Source organism: Phyllostomus discolor, chromosome 10 (genome assembly GCF_004126475.2).
Source record: "Phyllostomus discolor isolate MPI-MPIP mPhyDis1 chromosome 10, mPhyDis1.pri.v3, whole genome shotgun sequence".
Taxonomy (NCBI): domain Eukaryota; kingdom Metazoa; phylum Chordata; class Mammalia; order Chiroptera; family Phyllostomidae; genus Phyllostomus; species Phyllostomus discolor.
Window position 1 is genome coordinate 90,383,111 of NC_040912.2, and position 20,592 is coordinate 90,403,702.

Genomic DNA, 20,592 nt, shown 5'->3' on the forward strand with positions numbered 1-20,592 from the left:
GCTTCTAAGACTCCACAAGGCCCAGCATGTGGCAGTTGCCTTTCTTAAAAAAAAAAAAAAAAGAGTTAAGAGCGCTGGCAGGCAGATGATTCCCCGCCCCCCCAGGATTCTAAAGACCTAGATGACCATGAACACACATCTTTGCCCAGTCTCCTTATTTCCCTAGGAGCGATTCCTGAAAGTGAACATACCAAGTTCAAGGCCATCCCCCCGGAACTGTAGCTCTGGGCAGCGGTCCTCAGCGGGAACTCGGTGCTGGTGGGCCTGCTGTGCTCGCCCCTGCGCTTTTTTATCCCCCCGCCCCACCCCTGCCTCCATGGTCCTGCAGTGTTTGCTTGGCCCCTCCCTGGAGTGTTAACAATCAGCTTCAGAAAAGCATCCAGAAATTCGGGACTGGCACAACCATCCAGGTGTGGAGCATGCCTCCCGGACTCGCAGCCCCAGACCCTGACCCTGGTCTGACCTGGCTCATGAGGCCTCCCCCACCAGACTCTCCAAGGCAACACTTAAGCCAGAATGCCCTCCGGGTTACCTGGGAAACCAAATAAGCGATCAGAGGGTTGCTTGGTGAGGCTGCAGCCAGAGCAAATGGAATTGAATCCTCTGGAGGGTATTTTCTCAGGCCCAGAAAATTTATATGAGCTATTCCTGCTCCAAAGTACTGTCCGTTCTCGAGAGCCCAGAACATCCATGTGCCCCAAGCTGGGGGACCTCAGCGTCCTCCCTCCCTGCGGGTCACTGAGTGCTGTCACTCCGTGTCCTGAACACAAGCGTCCCTTCTCCTCCACCTGGTGTCTCAGCTCAGTGACCCACTTCCTGTGCACAAATCTTCGCCCACCAATGGAGGGGTAGAAGGTATGGAACTTAGTTTTTCTACAAACTGGCTGTGACCTCTGATTTGCATCCCACTCTGCTAAGTGGCAGAAATGTAACGTCCCAACCCCCCAGGAAACCCCACAATTTCCCCCGTCTTGCAGCTAGGTTCTGAAGGGGTTTTCAGGGCACCACAGCGTGGGTGGGTGGGCACCAGGTTCTCTATGTCAGCTCAGTCACATTGTGAGTGCAGGACCTTCTGAGCTCACGCTGGTGCCCCCGGCATCTCCTGCTTGGTTCCCCTGGCACTGCCAGCATTGGCACCTCCCATGTGGCTGTCCCGTTCTGGCACAATGTTCTCTGCTCTGGTGCCAGTCTTACTCCCTGAGTTGCCCAGCATGCAGACTGTTGGAATTTGACATCCGACACTGACACTGTGCATTCTACAGGGTCGTCCCCTCCCTGTGGGGTTACAGGCAGAAGAGCCACCCGGCTGGATGGGGGGAGTGGCTGGATAGCAGCCCTAGGAGGCTTGGTGACCGTCTCCACTATGTCCTGCCACACCTGAACTGTAGGAAGAGCCCCCCCCGGCTCTCCATCCCTCCTCCACTGACCCCACTCCTCTCTACCCTTCCAAGACAGCCGTGCGGGGCCACCCGGAGACTCAGCACTGAACACTTTCCACGCGTTGTCTCCTTTTGTCTGCACATCGACCCTCCGGAAAGGGGCGATCATTATCCCCGGTTTACAGGTGGGGAGGCTCAGAGAAATTCGGTTCCCCAGGACAGTCTAACTCCAGAACTGAAACTGGCCACCGTGTGGCAAGAACTCTTGCTACAACACAGATTGAACCGGGTCTCTGTCTGCGAGGCAGCATTAGATGAAACACCAGCCCGTTCTTTCCTGTCTGATTTCCCTTCGACGATATTCGGGAGATACCGGTGCACCCCCATGGCTGTAGGCTATCTGGTTGTGACACAATTAATCAGGTCATGGCTCTCTCTGACAGTCCTTTGGAGAAGTCACTTTGAGGATTTCTGCTCATAAATGTGTCTTTCCATGTCACTTCTGACGGCCAATCCTACCACTGGGTGCTGATTCTAGTTTCACTTTTACAGGGTGGTGGAACCCTGCAGTTTCATCCCAAATACAAATAAAAGTGGGCGGGCCCCCGGAGAAGCAGAGGTAAGTGCTCCTCCCCGCAATGCGCAAGGCAGGAGCCCACCTGGCCTAGCCGCTTGTGCCGGCCCAGGCGCCCTCATTCGTCACCGAGCCCGGCGATGCCAGCGATGCCGGCGATGCCGCTAATGAGCCAGAGGCCACAGGGGCTGGTACTCAGTGTGCGCCTGTGTTTCTTCTTGCTTCTCGGCAAAGTCCCTCCTGGAAATGTCAGCCTGTCTCCATGGCACTCGGACGCATGAGGAGTTTCCGCCTGAAACACCAGTTTGGTTTCCTTGATGCAAAATGCAAACTCAAACCAGAACCAGAAATGGAAACAATGATTTTTAATTAGCATAGTTTCCTTTGTTGTCTATAAAAATATGTATCTATGAGAAAGAAAGCTTTCTTCTCTTTTATTATGGAAAATCTCAAATGTAGAAAGAAGTGGTGGTATCTATCCAGTATATATGTGTCAGGGTTCTCCAGAGAAACAGAACCAAATATATATATATATATATATACACACATACACACACACAATTTTATATAACTGATTGTATATAGATACAATTTATACAACCAATTATATATATAAATTAGTATAACTCTATATGTTTATATAATTGATTATACATACATATATAATTCATATAACCAATTATATATATAAATTGGTGTAACTATGTATAATTTTATATAACTGTATATAGATACAATTATATATATAAATGGGTATAATATATATTGAGTTTATATAACTGATTATATGCATATAGAATTTATATAACCAGTTGTATATCATTGTATATTATCTGCATAGAGAGAGAGAAAGAGAGAATAAGGAATTGGCTCACGCGATTACGGAGGCTGAGGTGTCCCGTGGCCCCGCCCTCTGCAGCCCCGATGTGGCTCCAGCCTGGAGCCTGAAGGCCCGAGGACCGGAGCTGACTGGTGTGAACTCGGGTCCGAGGCAGACCAGTGTCTCGGCTCCAGCAGACGGGCAGAGAGCAAGTTCACCCTTCTCCTGCCTTTCTGTTCTGTTCGGGCCCTCGCTGAACGGCTGACACCAGCTAATCTCATCCAGAGACACCCTCGTGCACACACACCCCAAGATAACATTTAACCAAATACCTGTGCCCTCCTCATGATTAGCTGGTGCGCCAAGGTGTTCCCCGCATTACAACTTTCCCCATCACACACCAGTCCCACGGCTTGAGCAGGCATCGGTGGAACTTGCTTACATCCTCTGTGTCATTAGGAGTTGCCCATGGTTTTATTCCAATTCCCGATCTCTGCTAACTCAATTTTTTTTGATAGGCTATTTGGTTCTGTCGGAATATAGTTAATACAGAAAGTATAGAACAAATGCTTGATTGTGTCCTTTTCTTTATGAGTTTTCAGAACAGCAAATTGATGCCTTAGCAACAACCTTCAAATCCAACTAGTCGGAGCTTTAAAAAAAAATACCATAATGAGTCAATGGCTTTTTTTTAAATGCATGTTTTATGTGTTCCAATCAATGGCACTTGGTCTTCTTTTCCATCCTCAAATGGTCCCATCTCCGGCTACTGGGAGCCTGTTCCATTGGCTCCCATGTCCACTGCAAGGTGCTCTAGCAGCCTTGGGGAGTTTCCTTGTTTTCTGTGTGATGTGAGTGTGTGTTTGCACAAGTAAAGCAAAATTGCCAGGTTGGGTGGGCTGCCTAAGTAGCTGTCATGCCCAGTCTCTGAGGCAGAGGGAGGCAGGTCGCACTGGAGAAGTGCTGGCTGGAACCGCCAGATGGGAAGGCAGGTCCGGGTTGGGGAGCAGGCAGACTCCCAACAAAACTGTCTTTGGAGAGGCCTCCAGCAGAACTGGGAAGGCCTGGCTGAAGGTCCCTGGGCTCAGCCCCGGGGGGAATGGGACCCTGGGGAACCGCTTGCCTCCACGTGGCCTGAGCAGACCTGGGCGAGGAGTGAGCCTGAGCGCCCATCACCAACTCGAGATTCCGGCAAAACGCAGCAGCAAAGGGGAAGATAGAGCGAAGAGACCCAGGCCGGGTTCCCCACCGCTTTCGGTGGGTGAGGCCTCACGTGACTTGATTATTTTTAAATTTTCCATTGTATTTGTAAAAGTAAACATGGAAATCACAGAATTTGCATGACACAGTGTGCAAAAGGTACAAAAAGCATGCAGTCGGAAGACACTGCCCCCAGCAGGTGAGTGGGTAGATAGACTGTGGCACGTGCGGACAACGGAGCTGACCGGAGCCCTGCAAAGGAGCGAGCTGACGAGCCCCGAGAAGACAGGGAGGAAGCCTCGCCGTGTATCATTCAGCGAGAAACGCCGATCCGAAGAGGGTTGCCTACTGTACGACGGTCTGGAAAAGGCAACACTGTGACGACAGTCAGCAGGTCAGCAGGGTGCCAGGAGTTGGGGTTTGGGGGAGACCAGCAGGCAGAGCACAGAGGACTCTCAGGGCAGTGGCACAGCGTTCGGTGCGGCACCGTACGGCTGACTGCGTGTGTCACACACTGGTCCCAACCCCCAGAATGCACACCTTTCCCAGAGCAAACCCTAACGTCAGCTGTGGACTTGGGTGACAATGACGTGTCAGCGGCTCACCCACTGGAACGTGTGCCACTCTGGTGAGGGACGCTGACAATGGGGAGGCTGTGTATGGGGCGAGAGCAGGGATCTACGGGAAATCTCTGCATCTTCCTCTCGACTTTCTGCAAATCTAAAGCCAAAAAAAAAAGCCCTTAAGAATAAATAGGCCCTGGCTGGTGTAGCTCAGTGGATTGAGTGTGGGCTGGGAACCAAAGTGTCACAGGTTCGATTCCCAGCCAGGGCACATGCCTGGGTTGCAGGCCATGACCCCCAGCAACTGCACATTGATGTTTCTCTCTCTCTCTCTCTCTCTCTCTCTCTCTCTCTATCTCCCTCCCTTCCCTCTCTAAAAATAAATAAATAAAATCTTAAAAAAGAATAAATAAATAAATAAATGAAATTTAAAAAACTATACAGTAAACATTCTTCCTCTCACTAAGCCTCCCCTGGAGGAAGCCCATGTTAATAACTTCTTTACTTTTGTTTTTTTTTAAATCTTCACTGAGGATATGTTTTTATTGTTCTTAGAGAGGAAGTGGGGAGGGGAAGAGAGAGAGAGAGAAGCATCGATTGGTTGCTTCTGTACGTGCCCCGACCAGTGACTGAACTTGCAACCTAGGTATGTGCACTGACTGGGATCAAACCTGCAACCTTTTGGTGTCTGGGATGAGTCTTCCACCAACTGAGCCAGACTGATCTATACATGTGAGTCATTAAAGCATAGGCTCTCCCTGACTCTTCACATATAAACACAAATGGTAGCATAACATACACGTCACCAAGAAGCCCGGCAGAGTAAAGGAAAATGTGGGATAATTATAGGGGGCACCCAGATTTGAACTGGGGACCTCTTGATCTGCAGTCAAATGCTCTACCCCTGAGCTATACCCCCTGCTGGAATGAATGGGCCTCCTCAGGACTTCTCCATGGGGTAGCCACACCCAAGACACCTGTAACAACAGCTATGACACCTCATATTTATTAAGCACTTACAACAAGTGAGGCAAACTATTCTAAGAGCTTCATATAAATGAATTTAAAAGTGATCTGTGATAGTACTACCCAGGACGACCACCACCATCCCCATCCTCATCACGGATGATGGTGACACAGGGGACGGAAGCAGCTTGCCCCCACTCACAAAGAGTAAGCGACGGAATCAAGAAGTCAGTGGCCTCCACTTCATCCTGCCTCAACTCAGCTGCCCTTGAGGATGGGGGCTAGGGCTCTGCTGCCTCTGGACCAGCCCGTCTCCCTGCCCTGTGGCAACCAGCAGCCCCTCGTCCCCCACCTCTCTTCAGACTCTCCCCCCTTTCATGATGGGGTGGCCCAGAAAAGCAGACAGGGGACTGAAGCCAGGGCCTGGCAAGCACCTGACAAAGGCTTCTGGAGGTCAGAGCCCTTGAATTGAGGTGATCTAAGTTTGCAAATTCATTGGCTTTTATATGACAATGCCTTCCCATGGCACAGCATTGAAAATGTACGAACTAGCATACGGAGAAAACTTAAGACTGTTATTACTGAGGTGATCCTTTTGTAATATATACACATATGGAATCATTATGTTGTACCCCCAAATTTCTACAATGTTACATGTCAATTATATCTCAATAAAACCGGAAAAATATTACAAAGTAAAAAGCAATCACTTCAGTCTAGCTAACATCCATGAGAACTTGGACGATCTCCTCGCTCAGCAACTTTCTTTTTTTTCCTAAAGATTTTATTTACTTATTACTTTTTTTTAGAGAGGGAAGGGAGGGAGATAGAGAGAGAGAGAGAGAAACATCAATGTGCAGTTCCTGGGGGCCATGGCCTGCAACCCAGGCATTCCCTGACTGGGAATCGAACCTGTGACACTTTGGTTCGCAGCCTGCACTCAATCCACTGAGCTACGCCAGCCAGGGCAGCAACTTTCAAACACATAACACAGTGTGGCTAACCGGAGTCGCCATGCCACACATCACACCCCAGCAGTCATTAATCTTGGAACTGCCTCGGTTTCCTCTTTTGTGAGGTGGGGACCACTGATGAAAACACCTGTCTCGCAGGCTTCCTGTGAGGACGACATAAGAAGGTGAAGACATCTCTCAACAGAGGGCACGGAGGTGGGAGGGGGGAGCCCCCGTGGTGTGGCAGGGCAGGGCGGAGCCCAGTTTCATTCTAGAGGGGATGCTGGAGCCACAGTGACCAGGGAAGGCTGGTGGGAGCCTGGAGTCCAGGCAAAAGTGACACACAGGGGGCACCCGGATTTGAACCGGGGACCTCTTGATCTGCAGTCAAATGCTCTACCCCTGAGCTATACCCCCAGTTGTATATGCTTCCTTACTCACACCTCCATACATACACAGCCACACCCAGACCCTATAAACCATCACAGCCTCTGAGTCTTCTGCTGCACGTCTCACTGGCACTCCAAACTGGCCTTTCTCATGGGAACCCCAGCCCATAATTGATGGTTTGGTCACAATTGTTAGCTCACAGCAGGAGACAGCAGGGGCAGGGACCCTCCCATTACCTAGATGAGAAAGCCCAGGAGGTCTGGAGCCCTTCCCCACACGGAGCCCTGGGTCAGAGGGCCCAGCCCATCTGGTCTACCTGTCTTTCCTTCACCCATCCTTTCTTTTTGCCCTCCTTCTCTTTTATTCACCCCATCTTTCCTCTTCCCGCTCTTCTCTGACCTCACTCACTGCCCTCCTCCCCACCGGCTCTCTTCGCCTACCGCCCAGGCCTCCTTAGTCCTTCATCCAGTCCCAGTTGTGTCTTTTTAAAACTGCTGGCCTGAGGTACGAAGGAAAGACAGGCCTCGTCAACAAGAGGTGGAGCATTTACTTCCCCAAACCAGACAGATGGGGGAAAGCCGAGAAAACAGTGACAATAACAGCGCAGCCTTGGAGGACTTGTCCTGGGAAATATTAGGCCGTGCACTAAAACACCAGACTGAAAACAGCCCCAGGGACCGGGCCCCTGGAAGGCAGACCTGTAGGGTCCTCCACAGTAAATGTGCAGGTTTAACGAGAGACAGCCACAGCCTGCCGGCTCCGCGGCCCAGCTGCCAGCCTGCGGGCGCTCCGCTCCTCCCTGAGACACCCACGCTTGTCCAGGTTTGCTCCTGGCTAAAGACCAAGGCTGAAAATAAATAGAGCGATTATGGGCGACTCCTTAAACTTTCTTACTTCTGACTCCTCTACAGTCTCCAACTGTATTGCATACAATGTATTACTTTCAAAATCAGAAAAACCAATAAAGGCCTTCTGGCCAAGATGGAGGTATAGGCAGACACACTGTGCCTCCTTGAACAACCAAAAGAAGGACAACAACAAATTTAAAAACAAAAACTCACCAGAACCGACAGAAAATTAAACTGTATGGAAGTCCGACAACTGAGGAGTTGAAGAAGAAACATTCATACAGACTGGTCAGAGGGGCGGAGTACAGGCAGCTGGGCAGAGATGACTTGCAGCAAGGCGGTGGCTGGTGGACAGGGAGGTCCCACATTCACGTGCAGATAAACCAGGAGGAACAACTGGGGAGCGAGACAGACTATGTAACCCAAAGTTCCAGAGCCAGGAAATAAAGCCTCAAGGCCTCTGACTGAAAACACCTATGGGGGTTGTGGCATCAGGAGAAATTCACAGCCTCACAGGAGAGTTCGTTGGAGAGACCCACAGGGTCCTAGAATGTGCACAAACCTACCTACCCACCCAGGAATCAGCACCAGAAGGGCCCAATTTGCTTGTGGGAAGTGGGGGAAGTGACTGAAAGCTGGCCAAGAGCCTGTTCCCTCTCAGACCCTCCCCCACATACAGCGTCACGACGCAGTGATGTGGGTTGCCCCACCTGGATGAACACCTAAGGCTCCGCCCCTCACTATGTAACAGGTGTGCTGAGACAAAAAAAAAAAATGGCCCAAATGAAAGAACAAAGCTCCAGAAAAAATACAACTAAGTGACAAAGAGATAGCCAACCTGTCAGATGCACAGTTCAAAACACTGGTAATCAGGATGCTCACAGAATTGGTTAGGTATGGTCGCAAAATAGAGGAAAAAATGAAGGCTATGCAAAGTGAAATAAAGGAAAATGTACAGGGAACCAACAGTGAAGGGAAGGCAACCGGGACTCAAATCAATGTGTGGACCAGAAGGCAAAAAGAAACATTCAACCAGAACAGAATGAAGAAACAAGAATTCAAAAAAATGAGGAGCTTAGGAACCTGCAGGACATCTTTAAATGTTCCAACATCTGAATCATAGGGGTGCCAGAAGGAGAAAAGGAAGAGCAAGGAATTGACAAATTATTTAAAAAATAATGAAGGAGAGCTTTCCCAATCTGGCAAAGGAAATAACTTTCAGGAAGTCCAGGAAGCTCAAAGATTCCCAAAGAAGTTGGACCCAAGGAGGAACACACCAAGGCACATCATAATTACATTACCCAAGATTAGAGATAAGGAGAGAATCTTAAAAGCAGCAAGAGAAAAGTAGACAGTTACCTACAAAGGAGTTCCCAGAGGTCTATCAGCTGATTTCTCAAAAGAGACCTTACAGGCAAGAAGGGGCTGGAAAGAAGTATTCCAAGTCATGAAAGGCAAGGACCTTCATTCAAGGTTAGTCTATCCAGCAAAGCTATCATTTAGAATGGAAGGGCAGATAAAGTGCTTCTCAGATAAGGTCAAGTTCAAGGAGTTCATCATCACCAAGCCCTTACGATATGAAATGTTAAAGGGACTTATCTAAGAAAAAGAAGATGAAAAACTATGAACAGTAAAATGACAACAAACTCACAGTTATTAACAACTGAACCTAAAACAAAACAGAAAACAACTAAGTAAACAACTAGAACAGGAGCAGAATCACAGAAACGGAGATCACATGCAGGGTTATCAGTGGGGCAGTGGGATCGGGAGGGAGGGAGAGGGAAAAGTTTCAGAGAATAAGTAGCATAAATGGTAGGCAGAAGATAGACAGGGTGAGGTTAAGGATAGTACAGGAAATGTAGAAGCCAAAGAACTTAAATATATGACCCATGGACATAAACTAAAGGGGGGAAATGTGGGTGGGAAGGGGTGTGCAGGGTGGAGGGGAATGAAGGGAGGGAAATAGGACAACTGTAATAGCATAATCAATAAAATGTATTTAAGAATAAATAAATAAATACAATAAAAAGACACAGTTGGGGTATATATATATATATATATATATATATATAAAATCCAGCACAAATAGCACCCCTTTTTTATTACAAAATCATACACACATAATTCAGTAACATAATATCAACTCAAGCACACCATATGACATTTTAGGTGAAATGTTCAAATTAAAAAAAAATGAAAAACCAATAAATACTACACATTTAAGCACATTCCCCTCTAGAAATGGCGAGCAGTACCATTTCCAACCGACAAACTTAGTAATTGCTCTGTGACAGAAAAGACCCATGGAATGCTCCCCTGAGAAATATGCATGGTAATTGACATAGAACTCATCCAAGCTTTGAAAGGAATAATTATTTGCATTTTTACAGATGAGGACGCAGCCTCAGAGCTTCATCTGCCACCTGGCCCCCCTCCAGGTCAGGACGCGTGCCCCTCTAAGACATTCATAAAGGCTCAGATGTGTTGAGGGTTTACTATGTTGGAGGCACTGCGGGGACCTCTGCCGCCCGAGAATCCTTGGTAAAACTGTTGTCTCCCATGCACTGGCTAAGACGACCTCCAACCCTTCTACGGAGGAAGAAACAGACACTCGGGGGCTTTGGGAACTTTCATTCATTCAACAAACTGTCCGCACCCACTGCAACCCACATTCGATGGGAGGCAGTGAGGACTCCGTGCTGGGCAAGGCAAACGAACAAGGTCCCCACCCTCATGGAGCTTCTGTTCCGAGGGGTGAAGGGGGCAGACACGCACAGAACCCCGTGGACAAGATTGTCGCAGACACTTGAAGACGCTTTAGGAAAACAAGGCAGGGGGGTGTGATGGAAGACGGTGGGGATGACATGGCATGCTCAGGGAAGTGACCATTTGAGCTGCAGTCTGGCTGGTAAGAACCCAGTATGGACGAATTTGGATGCAGGCTGTGGGAATTTGGATTCCAGGCTGTGGGTAGAATGATCGCCAAGGCTTTAAGGCGGGAACTAGCTAGGCAGGGTTGTGGCGCACAAGCAGTACCAGTGTGGCTGCAGGAGAGGGACAGAGCAGGACAGCATCAAGCAGAGGTGTGGCAGGTCACAATGCATGAGGCTCTGTAAGCCATGGTCAATGGTGGGTTTTATTTCATTGCCATATCAGCAAGGGTGGAGCCTAGACTAAACATGAACCTGTCTCCTTCCAGGTGCAGGGGCTTTCCCGACGGGCTCTCTGCAGAGCACCTGACCCAGGACCTATCGTGACAGGGTCCCCGAGTGTCCATAAACCTCCTTGGCTGCGAATTTAGGTTTGCTACTGTTCATCCAGTCGGCCATGTTCCTACCCTCATGGAGGTGACATTCCAGCAGAGGAGGCACATAGGAGTGTGATGTACTGTCCCCTCAGATATTTCTTCAATCTACCATCATGGAAAGAGCCATCCACCCAGAGAACAGGGCAGGGTGACCCTAGCCTACGGGGTCAGGAGAGCTTCTCTGAGGAAGTGACATTTCCATGACACCTTGCAGGAGGAAAGGAAGTTAGTTAGCCCAGGAGGACCAGGCAGCAGTGGGTGGAGCCTGAGCCAGGACTGTGGAGAGAAGGCCAGAATGCTGGAGTCAGGGACAGCGCCTCCTGTGGGTTACAGTGTCTTCCCACTCAAGTCCTCACAGGATCCACAGAATGTGACTGCCCTGAGGAAACAGGGTCCTTGCAGATGTAATGAATATAATGACGATGAAGTCATACCGGAGTAGGCAGGCCCTTAATGCAATATGACTTGGTGTGCTTATTAGTAGAGACACGAGGAAAAAGCCAGGGGACAATGGAGGCAGGCATGGGAGTGATGTGTCTCCAGGCCAAGAGACGCCCAAGAGGACCGGCCCCCAACAGAAGCTAGGTGAGAGGCATTGACCAAATTCTCCCTCGGAGCCTCTAGTGAGAACCAACCCTGACCACACATGGGTTCGAGACTTCTAGCTGATAAATTTCTGTTGTGTAAAACCAGCCGGTTGGTCGTACTTTGCGACGGCAGCCCTAGGGAAACTAACTAACTAATACCCAGCCCAAGATAGGGCTGGAGAGGCAGGCATGGCCTGGGGCGCCCTCAGGATGTTCTGGATTTTACCCCCAAGTCTCAGCGCCCACCCCAACCCTCCCCCTCAAGAGACCATCTTCCCTAATTCTCATCTCTGGCTGCAGGTACCCACTAGAGACAAATATGAAGCTAGGGGACCTTCTGGAAGCGGGTTTGGCAATATGCATCAAAAGCCTTAAAAAAAAAAAGTCCATATCCTTTGACAGGGCAAGTCCACCTCTTGGACATAACTAGACCAATACCTGAAAATATTTCAAGGACCAGAAGAGGTCCGGGGCGCTTCTCACAGTCCATCCACCTACACATGGGGTAAGTGCATCTGCCACTGGCTTAAGTGACCGGAGCTTGAGGACAGTTGTTAAAATGAACTGCTGTCCGGGAAAAGGTTTTATAAAGCCTGACTCTCGGGTAAATTCCAAGGGCCCTCCCTTCTCGGTTCCCGCGACTCCGGCATTGCTTTGCGCTCTCCGGGTGGGGCTCGTTTCAGCTCTGTCGCACCCTGCACAACCCTAAGGCCCTCCCTTTGTGTGCACACCACCTGGTCCCCAGCTCCGCGTCTGCACAAAGCGCGGGCCCCGTCGGGCGAGGCGCGGGAGGAAACGAGAAAGCGCGGGAGGAAGGGCTGGTCGCTGGAGCGCAGCAGCACGGTTCCGGAACTGCCCCGGAGGAAGGGCCACCGCGCGGCCCACCCGGGCGTTTCTGGGACGGCCCCTTCCTGGGCGCGCGACGGCGATCCCGCGCCACCACCGAGAGGCCTGCGTTCCTAGAGCGGCCGCGGGCGGCCAGGTGCGGCGCCGGCCTCCCGGCCTCCCGGCTCCGGCCGGCAGGGGGCAGCACGGCCCGGCGGCCCCACGTGGCGCGGGCGCCCGGAGCGAGGACCCGGGTGGGAGGCGGGGCCAGAGCGCGCTCCTCCGGTCCACGGGATGGCGAGGGGAGGCTCGAATCGAAGAATTTAAAAAATTCAAGTCGTTAAAAGTTAAATTTACAAAACACATACACACTTCTTTAAACTTTAAATCTACATATTTTTTAATTAAAAAATTTATAGTGGTTATTAATCCCGGCCTCCCATCGTCCCGTAGCATCGCCCACCCCGCCCGTGGGAGACAGACACGGTGTGCCCCCATTTCGCAGGTGCTCACTCGGACCCCACACTGAAGGGGTAGATGGAGTCAGGCAGGAAGAGACGGAGCCAGGAGGTCGGCGAGGGCGGCTGACGACAGCACAAGGCTCTCCCCGTGGGGACCTCCAGGATGGGGGGCCTGGGACTAGGGTGGTCGCCTCCCGGGGGTCGCGACGCCCCAGTGCTGTGGTGCGCGCGCGCCGCTGCGGTAGGGAGCGGGAAGGCTCAGCGGAGCAAGGCCACTTAAACCAAGAGAAGGTCTGTGCGAACAGACCAGTCACAACGTGACAGCTCGCGGCCAGCCAAGCACCGGTAGGAGGGCGCCCTGGATGCCAGGGACGTGCCTGCGGCTCCATCTCCTCGCAGTCTAGCTCCGCCGCCCGCGCACCCGCCCCTGGACGCCTTCTCAGGGGCCTGGGTGACCCAGCAGCCCAGAGGACCTGTGCCATCACTCCAGGTACCCTGAGACTGGTAAGAGGATTCGGTACTGACCCTGGGGCTGTACCTAATATCTGAGCTGAAATATGGGAGGAAATAATGAGATACATTTTTATTACATCTTTTAAAGCTTTGGGATTAGCTTTAATAAAGAAGGTCATCTGCAACCCAGCGGGGCAGAGATTTGGGGCTCTACCTGTGTTTCTTCCTGCACTGTTATCTGTGAATTTTTTTGCCCTATTCAGTTAACATTTATTGAGTACCTTGCAGGGCCAGACCCAGGAGCAAGTACAGAAACAGAAGCCTGCCCTTGGGGACATCGAGCACTCATGCCACCCAGTGTGCCCACCGAGCCCAGGAAAGTGGGGAGGGAGACCCTCAAAGCTGCCCGCAGTTGGGTTGCGTGGCCCAGGGTCCTGCCTGGCTGTAACTCACTACTTGAATCTTCCCTTGCCTTCACAGTGTAGGCGTTTTGCTGTAAAAATAACTTTGGGGATCCTTGTAGCTTCTGACGGGGCTTTTCTGGACATCTGTGCTGCTAGTTCCCCAGCCTTCCAGGGATTCTTGGGGGGTGTCAGCCGGCTGGATTCATGGGTGAGGTTATAAGGGCTCTGCTGTCTGCTGAGACCATCTCCCAGGGATGGAGAGGTTACAGAGAGGAGAAATGCAGGTATACCCTAAAAGGAAGAAAAATACTTAAGAAACCCTGTGTCCTATAAAAGCATTGAGAATAAATTAAACATACAGAGTTTGGATTGAGACTGGGGAAAGTTGTAGCAAAAGAGAGGGGTGGGCAGGACTTGGCCAGGGCAGGGGGTTTGAAGCAGTTTCCTCTTCTGAGACCCTCTCAGAGCAGCCCCCAGGGCCGGGAGGGCCAGGCAGGGGGTAGTTAGCTGCCCCTGCCCCTCGAATCCCAACCCCTCTGGCTCCACTCATTATTTTACATATGTAGCTTCTGAAAGTGGTTCTATTTAAACTAGAGATCCTAGGCTAAAAATAAAAGCTTGAAAACCCTGACACATGAAGCACAGAAAATTTGGCCGATCGTTGTAAACTTGATGAAGATTTTGTGTCCTGAATCTGAAAGAGATTCTAAAATACACTAGTAGAGACTGAGTTTCTATAGAGCGGGGATGAATTCTAATCATCCACTGAATTTCACAGGCGTGGAGATGGTTAAAAGTCCGCATCCTGGGGAGGGGGGAATAAAATTATTTCTTCTGTTTTATGGCCAAAGTTTGATACCATCTCTTGAAGAAATTAGGGGCTCCTTAGAAATTTAATTCTGAGATTAGTTTTTATTGCTTAGAACTCTGAAATTCCTTTGCGGTAAGAAAAAAAACAACAGCAGCCTTTTCATTTAGGGGGAAAGTGTTTTAAATTAGTTCTGAAATTCTGTTGTACAGTTATTACCTTCGTTAGTCTTTTTGGTAAAATGAACACCCAGGCAAGTTTGTATACAGTTTATGCTGTCCCCAGACTTGGCGGAACCGGAAGAGATTTGTGCAGGAAAACGTGTCTATTTCTTCTCACACGCCTACTGTTTGAATGAAATATACTGGAGATGGGTGTGCTTGGGTCTGGATATTGACTTGCTTTTTTAGTGGCAGTCTGAAACATAGGTGATTTAATTTTTTCTAACCTTATTTCAAAATGCATCACAAACCTCTGGCTTGGTACGGTAGCAATACTTCAAGATAAACCAAGGAAGCCACTGGGTTAACATGGGAAAGGAATAATGATTTCAGTGGGACATTTGTTATTAAACTGCTCAGGGTAACTATGCCAACCACCTTACGGCCTTTACCTTTGAATAAAATTAATGAGCTGACGTCCAGTGATGAAAGGCAATGCAATGAGGATAATCCAGACATAAAAATCTCATCTTAGATCTTAGAATCTGCATAAATAATTTATCTGCTGAAAATTTGATCAAGGAACCTTGTGATTCTTGGACCATCCCTTCAGTAGAAGCACAGCTAATGTCTCATTTCATAACCTGTTTAATTTCCTTAATTGAATTTACTTTAAATCCAATCAATTTCAATCCTTGGAGGACATAACGTCAGCATTTGTATATCCTGGAAATAAAGAACTGATCAAATGTGCTCCTCTAAATGGTTATACGTCTACTAGACTCTACTGATTCTAAACGGAAACAGTATGTTACCCTGATATTCGTTATTTAAAAAATAACATTACCAGTGAGGGTAATTTTCACTGGCCGATTTTTGTCATTAAAATTCAACTTTCTATTATCCTAGTTAGAGACGATAGTGATGCTTCTGTCTTCTAGTCTGAGTTAGAGACCTTGGATATTATTCTATAAAGAGAAGCAGTGAGGACACCTCTGGGGAAGTGGGGGAAGGAATGGTGGGAACCCCAACGGGTAGTATAAGCCTGAAAGATTTCAAGTCAGGGTTTGAGTACTATTTGATTAGGGTGCAGGCGCATTTGCCTTACAATCTCCTTCACCCGGCTCCTTCTCTGGCTGTTGAAGGGCTTCTCAGGCCCCAGCGTCGCAGACAAACACAGAAAGGGAGCCCCTTAACAGACCGTCTCTTCCCAAAGTCCCTCTGGAAGAGAGGGGCTCATTTCAAAACAGGGGCTAGCTTGGTGCTTGGCCCCAGCCAATCTGCTCTCTCCTGGTCGGGAGAGTTGGGTTACAGTCCCAGTGTTGCTGGGCTGGCCGGCCAGTGAGCCATCTGCTTTCAGCGGGGTTCACAGCTTACACACAGCGACCTCGGGACAGGTAGAGCTGCCTGTCAGAGATAAATGGTACTGTTTTGCCTTTTTTTAAAAGATTTTATTTATTTATTTTTTAGAGAGGGAAGAGAGAGAGAAAGAGAGAGAGACAGAGAGAGAAATATCAATGTGCGGTTGCTAGGGGCCATGGTCTGCAACCTAGGCATGTGCCCTGACTGGGAATCGAACCTGTGATGCTTGGTTCGCAGCCTGCGCTCAATCCATTGAGCTACGCCAGCCAGGGCCGCCTTTTTTTTTTTTAAGCACCAAGGTGTGTGTGTGTTTAAAGATTTTATTTATTTATTTTTAGAAAGAGGGGAAGGGAAGGAGAAAGAGGGAGAGAAACATCAATGTGTGATTATCTCTCATGCATCTCCTGCTGGGGACCTGGCCTGCAACCTAGGCATGTGCCCTAAATGGGAATCGAACCAGCAACCCTTTGGTTCGCACGCCCACACTCAATCCCCTGAGCTACACCAGTCAGGGCTTGCTGGGGTTTTTTTGTTTGTTTGTTTTTTAAATAAAGGATCCATGTTGAAGAAATTGGGAGGCAGTATATAAGAGCAGTGAACAGCACATGCTTAGGTTTAAATTCTGGCCATGTGACCTTGGGCTAATTGCTTCATCTCTCCAAACTTCATCCGTATATGATTTCATAGGTTGTCACAAGATCAAACACGGTATGTGAGCATTAACTCAGTACGGTGCCTGGGACGTGGTGGGACCCAGTGAACCTTAGTGATGATGGCAGTTATCCCGAATAACCTCAAGGCCGGGCCTGCCCACTTCCTGGGAGCTTTCACGAAAGGCCAGTCAGCACTGTTTGGTTTAACTCTCCTTCTCTCTCCCTCTCTCTTTCTCTCCCTCTCTCCCTCTCTCTCTCTCTCTCTCTCTCTCTCTCTCTCTCTCTCTCTCTCTACCCCCTTCCTTCATTAAAAAAAAAAAAATTCTTTTAGCCTGGACTTACCTTTTGTAGAAAGTAGAAATAAAAGGGTTAGATTCTATTATGCTTTACCAACAACGAAATACTCCATTCAGGGAACCCAGCTAGAAGCCGCAAATGCAGAATGGATTTTTAAATTTAAATCTAGAAGTTCCCGCTATGCCTGGGAAGCAGCGAGAGGCTTCAGCGGCCAAAACACTTTCCAGAAAGCTGGTGAGGCCTTGGCTTGCCTCACCGTTGCCCTGGCAACAACAGGGCCCAGTGGCCTCGGGCCCTGATCCCTTAATCTGAGGAGCTGCTGCCACGTTGCCTCACGAAAGGTCCCCGTAGACACCTGGCTAGCGAAAGCGTCTGTAATGGGAGGGACCCAGAAAAGATGGAGGTGTGACCCTTTCTACGTAGAGAGCCGCCCGCAGGTCCCCAGGACGGTCTCGGCTATCCAGACCCCCAAAAGCTGAGTCTAGAGAATTAGGCCACGGAATCTCCAGCCGTTCTCAGTGTGGTCACAGCCGTGGAGGGCTTCCTGACCCTTTTGTGTCTCTCCGTGGCACCCAGCGTGGTGCTGTGCACGCACAGATTAATAAATACGGGGGCAGCGTGACAATGAGCCTCCCCCAAGGTGCCAGGCGCCCACCCTGCTGCCCTTGCTGACCCTGCAAGCGGGCAGGCGGGAGAGCCAGGTGGCTGCAGCAGCCTGCTCCTCTCCATCCCCGTGTCCCCAGCTGTGATACCACCAGCTGCACGCCGAGGCCTTTTTTGCCTCAAATTTTTTAAAAAAAAATGCTCTTACTACATTCATAATTTTGACAAACATACGGCACCGAGCATGTCTTGCTTGATGTATTATTTCCCTTAATTTTTTTGTCTTACGTTTAAAAGTCTGAGGATACAACGGAGTCGTTTTCCGGAGGTGCTGACTTTCCTCTTTTCAACAGCCACTCAGATCCCAGGCAAAGAACTTTGTGGCCAAGCACGCGTGGGCTTGGGACTCGAAAAGACGTGAATTCCAACCCTGGCTCTAGCAGGACAGACGTGACCTGTCCGTTTGGCTGCTGCGTGACTTCGGGCCTATCTACTCTCTCCGAACCACGAGCTCTCCACCTGGAGAACCAGCGGAAACGATGCAGACAGCGGAGTTAGGAGATGCGCAAAGTCTTCGAAAGCAAGAGGTGTTCCGCGCACGGCAATTCTTCTTACCGGTACACAACTCCACGGGCCCGTGGCAACTGGCGACTTAGGAGTTGCAAAGTCTGGCTTCCTAATTCGATTAAGGGCACCCTGGAAAGCACTGTGAAAGGCTACCAGGGACCCAGCAAGGAGGGTGCTGCCCTCGGCAAACTGGCACGTGCGAGCGAGGTGAGTCACCCTGCCCCCCCAGATGGGAGATAGCAGAGACTCCAATGTCACGACCGAGCGTAGTTGCCCGTGTGGTTTGATTTGAATGTCCTCGCATGAAAATAATTTTCCACTGCTGCCTGCTGGGGAAGTTTCCTTCTCATCGATTCGTTCTTTTAAAAGACACCACCAGCCCACAACCTACGGGAACTTCTGTTTTTACTAAGCTGTCATGAGCTAGAAGCTCAGAATGAAATTTTTTAGCCTCTATTCCACTTTTGTCGAAACCCAAGTCGGTGCCAGGGCCTTTGCTACCTATTTGTTCGTTAGGTTATTTAAGCCTCAGAACAAGGCGAACCTTGTTATCCCCACTGCACGGATGCGGAAGTTGGTGTTCTGTTCATTAATTAGTTTGTGCAAGGGCACACGGCTTGGTTGAAACCCCCATCTGCTCTCCTCCAGAGGCCGACAGACTTTAGTGACCACCCTCTGGAGGTGCTGGTCTCGGACCACCGTGGAACTGACAGCCGGTGGGAAGGGCCAATCGTGTTGTATCGGGGACTCTGGATGGGGCGGGGGACGATCAGAGTACAGGGTGCTGGGCCCTTCGAAGAGGCCTGAAGGCAGGGTTATAGCCCACGAAGGGGACACAGGAGCTCAGAGACCCCCTGACAGCCCCACTCCACACAGGAAGTTCCGGTCTTCGACTATACCGAATTCTTCAGACCCCAGGGGCCTAGAAAAAGAAAGCTCGAAAACGCCAATCTTGGTACTTGCGTAACAGATGAAGTTGCTGGGTTTCTACCTTGCATTCCCCCCAAAGCACCATGGTCTTTCATTGCAGTCAGAACTCGAGTCTTTGGTCCTCAGGCTCCAGGATGAGTCAAGGTTTGGGGCAGTGACGGGCCTCCCCCAAGTATTTCCAAAGTATCTCTGCTAACCTCTCTTAGAGGCTGCAGGTACCTTTGGTACTCAAAAGAGCCACTCCCCCCCGCCCCCACTGCCCGCCACCCTTGAACTTCCAGCCTGCAGTGCCATGGTCAGTGACCTGTCCATTGAACATGGCTGGTCGTCTTGGGCCTGACTATGGCCAGACTCCTTCTCCATCAAGCTTGGTCCCTCGCCATCCACTTGGGTCAGGTGCTCTCTCCTGCTCGGGCATCTCCAGTGGTTTCCCACACAAGGTCAAATTCAGACTCCAGTCTGGAAGTCTTTTTTTTTTTTTAGATTTTATTTATTTACTTTTAGAGAGGGAAGGGAGGGAGAAAGAGAGAGAGAGAGAAACATCAATGTGCAGTTGCTGGGGGTCATGGCCTGCAACCCAGACATGTGCCCTGACTGGGAATCGAACCTGCGATGCTTTGGTTCGCAGTCTGCGCTCAATCCACTGAGCTACGCCAGCCAGGGCCCAGTCTGGAAGTCTTAAATCCCTCTGCACCCCCACCTACCCCAAGCCAAGCTCGTTGACCCTGCCTTCTCTCTACAAGCCGTCTCCAAGTCAGTGCCTGCTCCCGTGTCTGATGGAGCCCACGTTCCACACTCCTGCCTCTAAGAATCCCCCACCAGAAGGCATTCCTCAGTTTCTTCGTCTGTGGGATCCTCCCAGCCCACAGACCCGCCTGTGCGGACACTGTCCTGACCCGCAGGCTCCTCCTCCCGAGCTCGGCAGAGTGCATGAGGGCCTGGCCCCCGGCGTCTGCTGCACGGAAGTCCTGCTCCTGGATGCGCGTCTCCTCTCCAGCTGGTTCCAGAGGGCAGGGCCCAGACTGGCCACCTCTCCGGCCCTGGGTGCCAGCCCAGGCATCTGCCCCTCCCTGGCTGCCCGCCCGCCCTGATGGCCCACCATCCTTGTGGAAATGTTCGTGTAAACAGAGAAGTCACATCCTTTCAAGTGTGAGCTCTGGGGCATCACTTCCCCTCCCTGTGCTTCTGTTCATGCATCTTTGGAAGGAGAGGAGTGGGGTTCGTGTTCTCCGTGGTCCTTTCCGACAGTAACATAGCATCTCCCTCTAATTCTCCTTTAAGTGTCTCGTGTCACCTCCCCTCCCTGGACTCTCTCAGGTCAGCCCCTCTGCTGCAGCAGAGGTCCAGCCTCCCAGTGCTTGTGGCTGAGGCGGGCACTCTGCTGGCCTCCGTGACGTGTCCCTTCAAACTGCCTGAATTCACTCGGGGTCACTACCAAGCCGGGGAGCAGAGTGAGAGTCCGCTGCTCTGCGGGCAAT

At 50.3% G+C, this 20,592-nt stretch overlaps 2 non-coding genes across 2 annotated transcripts; both read right to left on the reverse strand.

The window, feature by feature from the left end:
• Positions 1–5,383: 5,383 nt before the first annotated feature.
• TRNAC-GCA lies at positions 5,384–5,455 on the reverse strand. Its single transcript has one exon. It is a non-coding gene; the product is annotated as a tRNA-Cys (tRNA).
• Positions 5,456–6,800: 1,345 nt separating this feature from the next.
• On the reverse strand, positions 6,801–6,872 carry TRNAC-GCA. Its single transcript has one exon. It is a non-coding gene; the product is annotated as a tRNA-Cys (tRNA).
• Between the last annotated feature and the right edge of the window lie 13,720 nt (positions 6,873–20,592).